We start from the raw sequence: 11,463 nt of genomic DNA, 5'->3' as shown, positions 1-11,463 counted from the left end.
GTTTAATGAGATAATGTGAGTTGGGGACTGAAACCTATTCTGTGACCTTTTATAGGCCATTTATTTGATTAGCACAGAGCCCTTATTGTTGGTGGTGTATAAAACCACCAAGAATGATCACAGTAAAATTGCGTAATTAACCATTTAATATGGAGTAGGAGAAATTTCCACTAAGGAGTGGGAGATTCTTTAAAAAATACTCTGTGGTGTCAATTATCAATTAAATGAACCAAACACAATTTTTAAAAGGAAAGTGTAATGCATATTAATATGTAATTTGTCCATTAATTTTGATATCTGTAGTTTAGTTGTAATTTTTTTATGATAAAAAGAAAAGAGAAGCATGAGTGATAAACAGTAACTGCAGAGTTAGGGCTATGCTCTTAAGTAGGGTGTATATTGATCTTTTTCCAAGGTCACCCTCATCTCTCACACACACTGAGCCCAGCATCTTGATCGCCTGATTCTTAATCTGTGGTCCTGTCTGACGCTTGTGCTATGGAGTCAGAGCAAAATTTGAATTCTTCCATCTTCCCCTACCCCACTGCTTGAAAAGTTGTGCTCTGGCTTCACTTCCTGACTTTCTGTTCCATGCTTTGTTTCCAGATGCTGCAGAGCCTCTGTAAACAGGTAACGGAGCACCAGGGTTCACTCAGTTTGCAGGGGTGAGGCCAGGGTCACATGCAAGCAACAGGAAATCACCAGTGACAGGAACAAACTGTGGTAATTTATGTACAATGTTGATAGGCATTCAAAATACAGGAAAGCATATATGATTGCTTACATCCATGGAGGATGAATCATACTGCTCTACATCATACAGCACATTCCAGGGAGCAAACTCTGCCATCAGATATGCATACAAGGCTTCCATTGTCTTCACTAAGATTTTCGCACACTCAACCAATGGAATAATGTATCCTCCAATTTTAAAGTACACTTCCACTGTGCTCCACTGTTTTGCTGAGCCATGGCTCTACACTTATACAAATCTATATGTATTTTGGATTTTGCTAGGGTTGGTCCCCCTTTTCACGTCATGATGGGAAAAGGAATAGTAAGCAAACATAGATTATATATGCACTGTATTCATGTTACAGAAATGACCATTTTAAAAATAGCTTATTTATTTTATGTGCAAAATGGGGCTGCAATTATGTTCGGCAAGATAGGACCTATTGTTACCTGCCTGGTTCCTGTTCTTTTAGGAAGAATCTTTTCCAGTGTGAAAGTCCTTCTTCAGGTGCTTCTTTCCTGTATCCCACAGTAAACGTTGCATTGGCCCAGCATAGTAAATAGCAATCACTTAAGAGCCTGATCCAAAGCCCATCAAATTCAGTGTGAACTTTTACAGTGACTTCAGTGGGCTTTGGATCAGATCCTAAAACAACAAGACCACAAATCCTGTAAAACTCTATTCCTTGGAGGAGAAGTTGCCTTATCCCTCTCAGGGTATGTCTATCCTACAGTCACTTCAGCAGTACAGCTTCAGCACTCTAGGTAATCCACCTCTCCAAGAGGCAGTAGCTAGAAGAATCCTTCTGGTGACCTTCCCACGGTCTACACCAGAGATTAGATCAACTAACTATGGTGCTCAGGGTGTGAAATTTTTTACAGCCCTGAGTGAAGTAGTTAGGTGGACCTACATTTAGATGTAGATCAGGCCTCAGTAAATACTCTGTGCCATGTGGCAGTGCTTACAAACAAACACTTTCTTAACCTAGCAGAGTATTTACTGTTCACAGAATTAAGTGTGTTAAGTATGCAGTTGGCTTAGACTATAAATAATCACGTGCTTATACCTTGAACAGATTGTCAGTTTAAGCTTTCACATACATATAAAATGTGTTACACTGAAGCAACACTTTCATCCATTCACTAGTTAAAACAGTGCAACTTTCCCCTCAACATTGCTGATGTAAAGAGATCAAGGGTTTAACCCTGTGTATCTATACTGTACTGTTAGTTACTGGTATATAACATTTGACAAAGAGAAGTTTCATTCTCAAAGCAAAGGCGTAGCGTAGTTAAGTGACGAACAGCCTATTCATTGGCATGGGTGGTTTAAGACTAATGCAGCCCCAGCCCATAAGACCTTTGTACCTTCTCCCAGTCTTGCACATCCCTTTAGACCTCCCTCAATTATTAATCTCCTTCTTAGTGTATATTCTTTTCACACTTCTTGTGTAAACTACCCATTGCTATAATTTGTTTAATCTTTTCCCCATGTCAATTTCAAAACAAAGGTAAGGCCGCCATGCCTGTGAGACTGGAATGTGGACATTGCATCACCCATAAGGTATTGCAAAGAATTGACCACCATTATAAATATTCAACCAATTTGTGGAGGCAAAATACAGTAGAATCCTCTTCACTGGAACACATAGTGAATGGCTTTTGTCCCCTTTAAGGGGAATTCCAGTTAATATAAGAATAGCAGTGGAATTATACTAATTTAAAACTGGATGAGTGCAGGGAGAATCAGGCCCACAGTGTGAAATATTTACATTTGTTACTACGGTATATTTGATACGGATAAAAATCTTTCACTGGAAATGGTTAACAACCAGTGCAGACTATCCCAGCCTAGCACTGCATTAATAGGTGCTTAAATGAAGAATTTAGGAAATTAATACCACATAGTCACACCTGATAGGCAGTTCATATCACCTGTTGTCAAAACATAAAGTGTTAAACTATACTAACTAATTAATAACTGCATCATAAAAGACATGCCAGCATCAGCTTGGTGGTAGTTTTGATCCAGAGTGACTTTGATTTTAAATTGAATAATTATTCAATAAATAAATAAACATAATCATTTGACCAGCAACTGGAGACTGATAAAGAGATGTTTCCTGAAGATCTGGGTCAGTGAATCGTAAGCCGTGGTTTGTTTTTTCTTTCCGATATTCTTATTCAAAAATTGACAAGTTGTAAGTAAATACCAATGAGGATAAAACACCTATGCAAAGTAGGCCAGATCCCACTACGGCTGCTTTGTGCCACTCCAGTGGCACAGAACAACTGTAATGCCAGCTCAATCAGATGGTGGAATAATCCCTTTGTATGCTCCTTTTGTTTGGCCAGCTGATGTGTCAGAGAAAGGGTGTCTCTACATATTGGCAATCCCCAGCTGCTGACAGGCATAGTGCTTTGGAGCTATTGGCAACCTGGCATAAATTAGAGCACTCTTAAGGCTGCTCTCATATGTGCTGGGGACCATTCTGATTTCCTGGAACACCAAGGATGACGTGGATACAGCACAGATTACATCTTCACATGGTGTAAGGTACAAGAGCAGCAGACCCAGTGGGTCTACATGTATGCATTTCTTTCTTTAAAGAAAAATAAGTTATTGCTTGAGCCCAAACTCCAAGGCTACTTGGAAGCTTTGGCAATAAATACCATTATATCATTATTTAGGGCCTGATTCTGATCTAAGTCATGTTGGTTTAAATCAGAAGTAATTCATTTAAATCAAGTGTGTTACACAGGTGTAAAATTGCTATCAGATTGGAATTAGGGCCTTAACATATGAATATTCTCTAGGTATTAGATCACAGATAGATTTATGTGTAACTATATTTATATTTGGGATGCTACTTCCCTCTATCCTTCTTCCCTCTTTTTTTGAAAACAGTTACCTTTAAAATTATTAAAATACAATGTTTAAAAGATCAAGTCATTTGGACAACAATCGTTTCCTTTTTTCTTTGATTGGTGATCATTCTCCTTCGAGTAACGTTTCTGTGGGTGCTCCACTTCAGGTGTGCATACGTCCCATGCACCTTTGATCAGCAGTGCCTTTTCGGTCTGCACATGCACCCTAGCGATCCTCACGCTCCATATCAAGGATATATAAGGCAGTGGTGGACATATTGCCCTCAGTTCCTTCTCAACTGCCTAGGCCTGAGATGGAGTGTGTTGCAGTGCTCATTTCTAAGCTAGATTCATTCCTCTTAGGGAATAGCTTAACTCTTAGGCCTTGTCTTTAATTAGTAGCTTTAGATTTGTACGAGGGGATTTCTTTGCGAGATCTTCTCTCCCCCATCCCCAGCTCCCCACAGGAGATCTCTCTCCCCTTTTGAGGGTTTTATCCTCAGGTTATGCAGGATTTAAAGGTTGTCTCACTTGCTGGGATTCTATCCCAGTTAGTGATGGTGTCTCTTACTGTATCTGCTGCTTAGGGGACACACACATCCCATCTACGTATAAAATATGTTCGGGATTTAAGAATAGGTCGAGAAAAAATAGGGAGATGAATCTTAAGCCTCCCATGGTGGAGTGCTCCCTTTGATCTGCCTCAGAACCCCCTGTACAGTGGGTCTTCCAGTGTACACAATGCCCTATCGACCTCCATAGCCAGCTCACCCAGTAGATCTTCACGGGAGAGAACCACAGAGGATAGCACCAAGACTTCCAGAAAGAAGATCTCCAGATCCTCTCAAAGAGAAGCTGGTGCCAAGAAACCTAGGTCACCCCAGAGACCTGCTATTTTGGAGATCTTGCTTTCCAGAAAGGGTATTGATGAGTCTCCAGGTGCCTCTGGTACTGAGGGCTTGTCAGCTAAATTTTCAGGCTCTTCTAAGTCCCACGGTACCTGATATACCTTGGTACCTAAACTGGCTATGAATGCTGTGCTAGGGATCCTAAGAACTCTGCCTCACAGAGGTCAGTACTGATTGCTAGCCCTGCTCCCACATTACCTGCCATTTTCAAATGGGTGTTGTAAAACAGTAGACTGATACTGTCGAAGCCAAGGTCATCCTCTGTATCACCAGCAGAGCCTTGCCAGGTTTTGGTACAGATCCACCCAGCACCACAGGAGTTTAGAGTCCCCAGAGACTTATTCACATTGGATGAGCCGGAGTCCCCTCTACTAATGGGTACTGAGAGACTTAGTACCAGAACAGGTGTCACTGGTACTGCACCTTTCTCCAGTACCTCCTGGCTCCCCAGTACTTACTAAAAGAGACAGGCAACCTCCCTCATCACAACCCCTATCTGCTCCTCTCTTGGACTTTGAAGAGGATAAGTTCTTCTGACTCTTAGATTTCAGTATGAGACTCACTTGATTACCAGCCCAGAACTGCTTCTCCTGACATTTTTTCTGAGAAAGAAGCTATGAGACACAGACAGATTCATGTCAATCCTCATTCCTCCTAGCATGATCAATCCTGGATGCCCCCTCCTTTCCTTATGACCCTCCTCAATTGCGATATTGGAACCCATGAGTTGCCTATTGGCAGCTCCACTCATAGGGAGTGCCAGAGACAGCAGTCACCTGCTCCTTCTGTCCCTCCGCATAAATCTCCACCTCAGGAAATCTTTTGAGGAGTGGGAGGCAAATGTTGATGAGGAAGAGACACCACAAACTAACATCTCCTCCTCACCAGATGGCAGTAATGCTTCTCCACCTCTTATGTGAATGATTTTAAATAGCTCCAGGAGGTTATGAAGAGGATCGCTGACTTCTTCTAAATCCATTAAAGGAGGTTCACAAGACCCAACATAAACTTTTAGCATTCCACATTCTGCAACCTTGGGTCATGTAGCCTTACCCATGAATGAGGTTCTACTTGAACCCCAAAACAATTTGGCAGCCCAACCACCACATCTCCAACATGTAAAAGAGCAGACAAAAACATTATGTTCCAGCTTGGGGTGACAGATTTTTGTTCATGAAATAAGCACCTAATTCTTTGATTGTCGATGTTGTGGCAGGTAAAGTCATTCTAAAGCCACCCCATATGATAAGGACCAAAAATACCTGGACCTCTTCAGTTGCAAGAGCTACTCTTCCATGATGTTGCAATTCAGAATCGTCAACTACCAAGCCCTGATGGCTAAGTTTAATCATACCACCTACAGCAAACTTAACTCTGTTATTGAATATCTCCATCTAGAACATTGGGAGCAATTTCAGAGAATCATCATGGAGGGCCTGTTAATAGTGAGAAATTTCAGGCTTCCCTAAATGTGGCTAACATGGCAGCTTACTCTATTTTTACAGCCATTGTCATGCATCATGCCTCCTGGCTGCAATCCTCAGGAATCCCAAAGGAGGACCAGAACACCACTGAGGACCTTTTTTATTGATGGGCCCAAGTTCTTTAGTGAGTCCAACAATGGATCCTTGAATTCTCTCAAGGATCTACACACCTGCAAACAAAAGAAGATTCAGCAGCTCACAGACAGTGCAGATATCCCACCCAGCCCAATTTCCTGTCTACTACAGGTTTTTGGAACTACCCAAGAAGAGACCTAGGTTCCAGAAGAGAAAATCATCTGCCACCTTTAGGACCTCTACACAGCCTTCCTCATCATCCAAGTGTCAATTCTGATATTTTTGGTAGAGCATCAAGAACAGTCCCACCTTCAGAATCTAAAGCTGTGTTATTTTGACGCCCACCCTTTGAAGATTGTCTTTCCCTTTCCAAACCTCATGGGAGCAGATTAATTCCGACAGATGGGTTTTGGAGGTCAGAACATTGGGCTACTCCATCCATTTTACCTCTATTTCCCCACCCTATCCCTCTTCCCTATCACTTTTTCAGGGACCCATCTCATGAACATCTGTTGAGACAAGAAATTCCTTCTAGATGGCTCTCAACCTGAGCCATGTACTTTCATATCACAATGCCTCCATCTCATAAAAGGCTCCTACACTTCATGGTTATCCAGGACCACTGTCAGTATCGAGTGTTCCCCTTCTGACTCTCTACTGTCACCAGGGTCTTTATGAAGTTTTTTCTGGTGCTGGCTGCTCAGCTTCATCCATAGGTAATAACTGTCTTCCTTTATCTTAACGATTAGCTCTTCAAGGGCTTCTTGCACAACTAAGTACTGTGACGGGCCAAGGCCAGATGGCTATAGGAAAGTAGGGGGAGACAGATATATTAGCCCCAGGCTAAACAAATCCCTGTTACCAGGATAAACAAATGACAGTTGCTCCATGTCAATTAAGATCCTTCCAGAAAGCAGGGAAGACAGCTAGGTTGATTGGGAAACCTGAAGCCAATCAGGGGCTGGCTGAAACTAGTTAAAAGTCTCCCAGTTAATCAGGTGGGGGCATGTGTCAGGAGCTGCAGGAGGAAGCTATGCTGCTGGAGAAATGGAGCAGTAAAAACCCTATCAGGCACAAGAGAGGAGGCCCTGAGGTAAAGGTGATGTAGATATTGAGGAAGTGGGGGCTGCTGTGGGGAAGTGGCCCAGGGAATCGTACTCATCCTGTTTTCAAAAAGTCAGCTACCAAGAGCTGCTACTAACAGGGTCTCTGGGTTGAAGCCCGGAGTAGAGGACGGGCCCGGGCTCCCCACTCCCCTTCCTGACTAATCACTGAGACTGGGAGACAACAGAGACTGTGCAAGGGAGGATAGCTTCTCCTCACCTCCCTTGCTGGCTTATGATGAAAATGGCTCAGTAGGCTGTGACCAGAGCCAGTGCAACCACTAGGCGAACTAGGTGATCGCCTAGGGTGCCAAGTGGTTGGGGGGACAGCGGTGGAGCGGAGATGAGCTGGGGCAGGGGGGCACGGGGAGGGCCGCCTGCAGCAAGTAATGGGGGAGGGCGGCGCACAGGGGAACCGCTCCCTGCCCCAGCTCACCTTTGCTCCGCCTCCTCCCCTGCGCACTGCCATGCTCTGCTTCTCTCCCTCCCAGGCTTGCACACCAAACAGCTGATTGGTGCCAGAAGTGGCGGCATGCTCGGGGAGGAGGGGGAGCAGAGGTGAGCTGGGGTGGGGAGCTGCTGCACGCAGCTCCCCAGGCTGAGGGGAGAGAGGAGGTGGGGGGAGCTGCCGCGGGGGGGGGGGTTCCCCAGGCTGAGGGGTGGGAGGGGGCAGCGGGGAGCTGCCGCAGGGGGGGTTCCCCGGGCCAAGGGGAGGTGGCGGCGGCTGGGAGCTGCCGCAGCGGGGGCTCCCCAGGCCGAGGGGAGGGGGCGGCAGTGGGGAGCTGCTGCGGGGGGCTCCCCGGGCCGAGGGGAGGAGGTGGTGGCAGCGGGGAGCTGCTGCAGAGTGGGACGGGGGAGGTGCAAGGTGGAAGTTTCGCCTAGGGTGACCTTTGCCTCTAGAGAGAGAAGGGCTATGTGGAGGGTCTCGGTGAGCCTCTGAGGCTAGCGTAATCTGCCAGGAAGCACAGGACTCACTGAGACAAGGTCGGAGCTTTGTCACAGTACTTTCTGCACTAAGGGAAGCTATGGCCTTATTTGACAAGCTGGGACTTCAACTTAACAGAGGAAGGTCCACTTTGACACCAGTTCAGTGAATAAAGTTTATAAGAGCCTCCCTAGATGCCACAACAACCAGAGCTTACCTACCAATGGAAAAGTTTTTGATATCAATGAATCTGATTGTGCAGGTTCAGTTGAGTCCACAGACAACAGCTAAAACTTGTCTGCAGCTCCTAGGTCAAATGGCAGTTTGCATCTTTGTCACACTACAGCCCAGGCTATATCTACACTGCACCCAGGTAAGGCTGAGAACTGTTTACAACCCTAACAAACACAGTCGGAACAAATTATTGTTGATTCCTGCCTGAGTTCTAGACTCACTCAATTGGTAGCAAGACCCAAACAAGGTCTGTTGCTGGATCTTCCATCACTCCACTTCGCCCCACTTCCACCATAGTGGAGAGGTCATCTATGAACACATACTATTGAAAGCAAATGGACCACCCAAGAGTCCTTTCTCTATATCAGCCTCTTGGAATTCAGAATGGTCAAATATGCCTGCAAGGACTTCCTTCCAATGAGTAAGGGTGAATCCATCAAGATCATGACAGACAACATAACCTACATGAACTAAAGAAATCATCAAGGAGGAGCAAGATCCCCCTCAGTTGGTGCAGAAGCAATAGAACTGGTGCATATACCACTGGATTGTCATTTCGGCCTGGTATTTACTGGGTCTTCAGAATACCATAGTCAATGGCTGAACAGACACTTCTTCCACAATCATGACTGGGAAATGAATAATCTGATTCTCAAACTCATATTCTTTACTTGGGGTTTTCCAGAAATAGACCTCTTTGCCATCATCACCAACAGAAAGTGCCAAAAATTCTGCTCAAGAGGGGATCTAGGCCATCAATTTCTGGCAGACGCCTTCCTCCTCTCCTGGTTGAGGACTCTCCTCTATGCTTATCCTCTGACCCATTGCTACCCAGAGTCCTAGACAAAGTCAAGCAGGACAGAGCCAAAGTAATCTTAATTGCACCATCTTGGCCAAGGCAAATTTGATTCCTGTACCTCAGTATTTCCCAGACGCTGGGTCCTGATCCACCAGTTGGTGGTAGGAAGATTCTAGATGGGTCACCACATTCATAGCTGGATTAACCCATCACTGGGTCCTGGCCTAGGTAAACATACATTCATACATTCTCCTGGCCTGGGACGGAGCTGAGGCACTGAAGTGGGCAGTGGTTGGAAGGCAAACCCATCCGATATTCATCCCCACAGTGGTGGCTCCTTTCTTGCCAGGCCCAGCCCTACAGGACAGGAGCCACTGCTGTGGGTTAAGTGCGGGGAGCAGCTTATTCTCCAAGCTCCCTCCTCCCCTCTCTGGACCTCCGCTCTGCATTGAGCTGGGATTAGGGTTGTGATGTTGGCATGGAGTGTGCATATATTTAATGCTGGTTCACAGAAAAAAGACCAAATGCAAAATGTAGTTGGTATATGTGATATATGTTGATCCTGTTCCTTGTTAAATTTCCAGTGACTCTAACCTTTCTTTGAATACTGAGAATGAGGCAACCAATGTACCAGAGGGGTATCCTGTCATGACCATAAATTGTAGTCTCAATATTAAGGTTCCAAATCCAGCAAAGTACTTAAGTATCTACTTAGACATCTACTTTATGTACTTTGCTGGAGCAGGACCTAACTGGGTAGTAGCTACTAACATTTAAAAGTATGGAGCTATATTCAACCCTGATGAGACCTTACACTGAAGTTACTTCAAGGATGAATTTGCCCAATAGTTCTTATCTCTAATTGTTAACTAAATTATTATTAATGCATAAATCCATTCCTGCTACAGTCGACTCAATTATTAAACACTGTATTAGAGAGTACTGTATTGTCCCCTGAATCTCTTACTACCAGCTTTAGTTTGATTGACTATATACAACATCTCAGACTTCAGTATCAGTATCTCCCAATCAAAAAAATGTGTTGGTTTAAAATCTTGATCTGGCAAGATTGTAAAAAGAAAGTAAACTTAATTCCTGAATAATCAGAAAATACAAAGCAAAGAGGGACTTTATTGCTCTTAGAAACTAAGGCCCTATCCACTCTTGGAACAGAACGGTACTAGCCTCAATTGTGTTTAAGCATATTGTAGTTGTTGTTAGCAAGTCTCTAGAAACTAACAAATTTATCCAATGAAGTGAGCTGTAGCTCATGAAAGCTTATGCTCAAATAAATTTGTTAGTCTCTAAGGTGCCACAAGTACTCCTTTTCTTTTTGTGAATATAGACTAACACTGCTGCTACTCTGAAACAGGTCTCTAGAGTTGCACTTAAATGCTGTTAGCCATGAAGGAAAATATCTGCAGTAATGCTCAGCACAGAATACACATGCAACTTGAATTTTGGTGGGAAATTGTTATTTTGTGTATGGTAAAAGAAGGGATGGATGTGTACATCCTGTTTCTCTTCTATTGTGTACATATTTTGGGGAGAACAACTTGAATTCTGAAAAAATTTATTATTATACAACTTATTATTTGTGCCTTTCTCAATGAATTATTCCTCTGTATACACACATGACAAAAATGATGCCATTCATGTAAGAATCTAATTCAGCATATCTGCAATCTACAAAGAAATCAAATACAGCAAATTATAATTTTTAGATGAATGTTGCTTTGCACAGTGTTTATACAATTAATCTAGAGTCAGATATACCTTAATAACTAACGCTAGTAGACTTTTAGGAAGGTGGCAATAATCTGGAAGTACAATGTACAATTGCAGCAGATGAACCTATTAACTACTAGCACCAAAATAAAAAATATGCATTTGTAACGTCTAGTTCATTATTTGCTGTTATAAATTATGGGAATATGAAAATAGGAAAGATGAATAGATATCTATAATGTAGCAGAAGTACAGCTAGACAAGGCAGTTTTTGTGGCACCAAAAGAATGCATACATCTCTTTGTGTTATAAAGACTCCAGAATGCATTAGGAAATTTTGACTAGAACTTTTTTTATTCATGTATCTCCTTTACACTTTGTGGCTAATGTTTTCCCATTATCAAGACCTTGCATATTTTCAGCACCCACCCAGCCACATGGTATTATTATTATTTTTTAAAGGTCTGAGTGACAAGTACATTGATATAAATGAATCATCATTGTGCAGACATGAAATGTTATCAGATTGGTTTTCAAGTAGATTTATACATTTGAGAAAGTGCATCTGCCATAGAAGATTAGTCTCTGGAAGATAGGACATTTG

Source organism: Dermochelys coriacea, chromosome 3, assembly GCF_009764565.3.
Source record: "Dermochelys coriacea isolate rDerCor1 chromosome 3, rDerCor1.pri.v4, whole genome shotgun sequence".
In the NCBI taxonomy this organism is placed as follows: Eukaryota; Metazoa; Chordata; order Testudines; family Dermochelyidae; genus Dermochelys; species Dermochelys coriacea.
Note: the sequence above shows the minus strand (reverse complement) of the source record.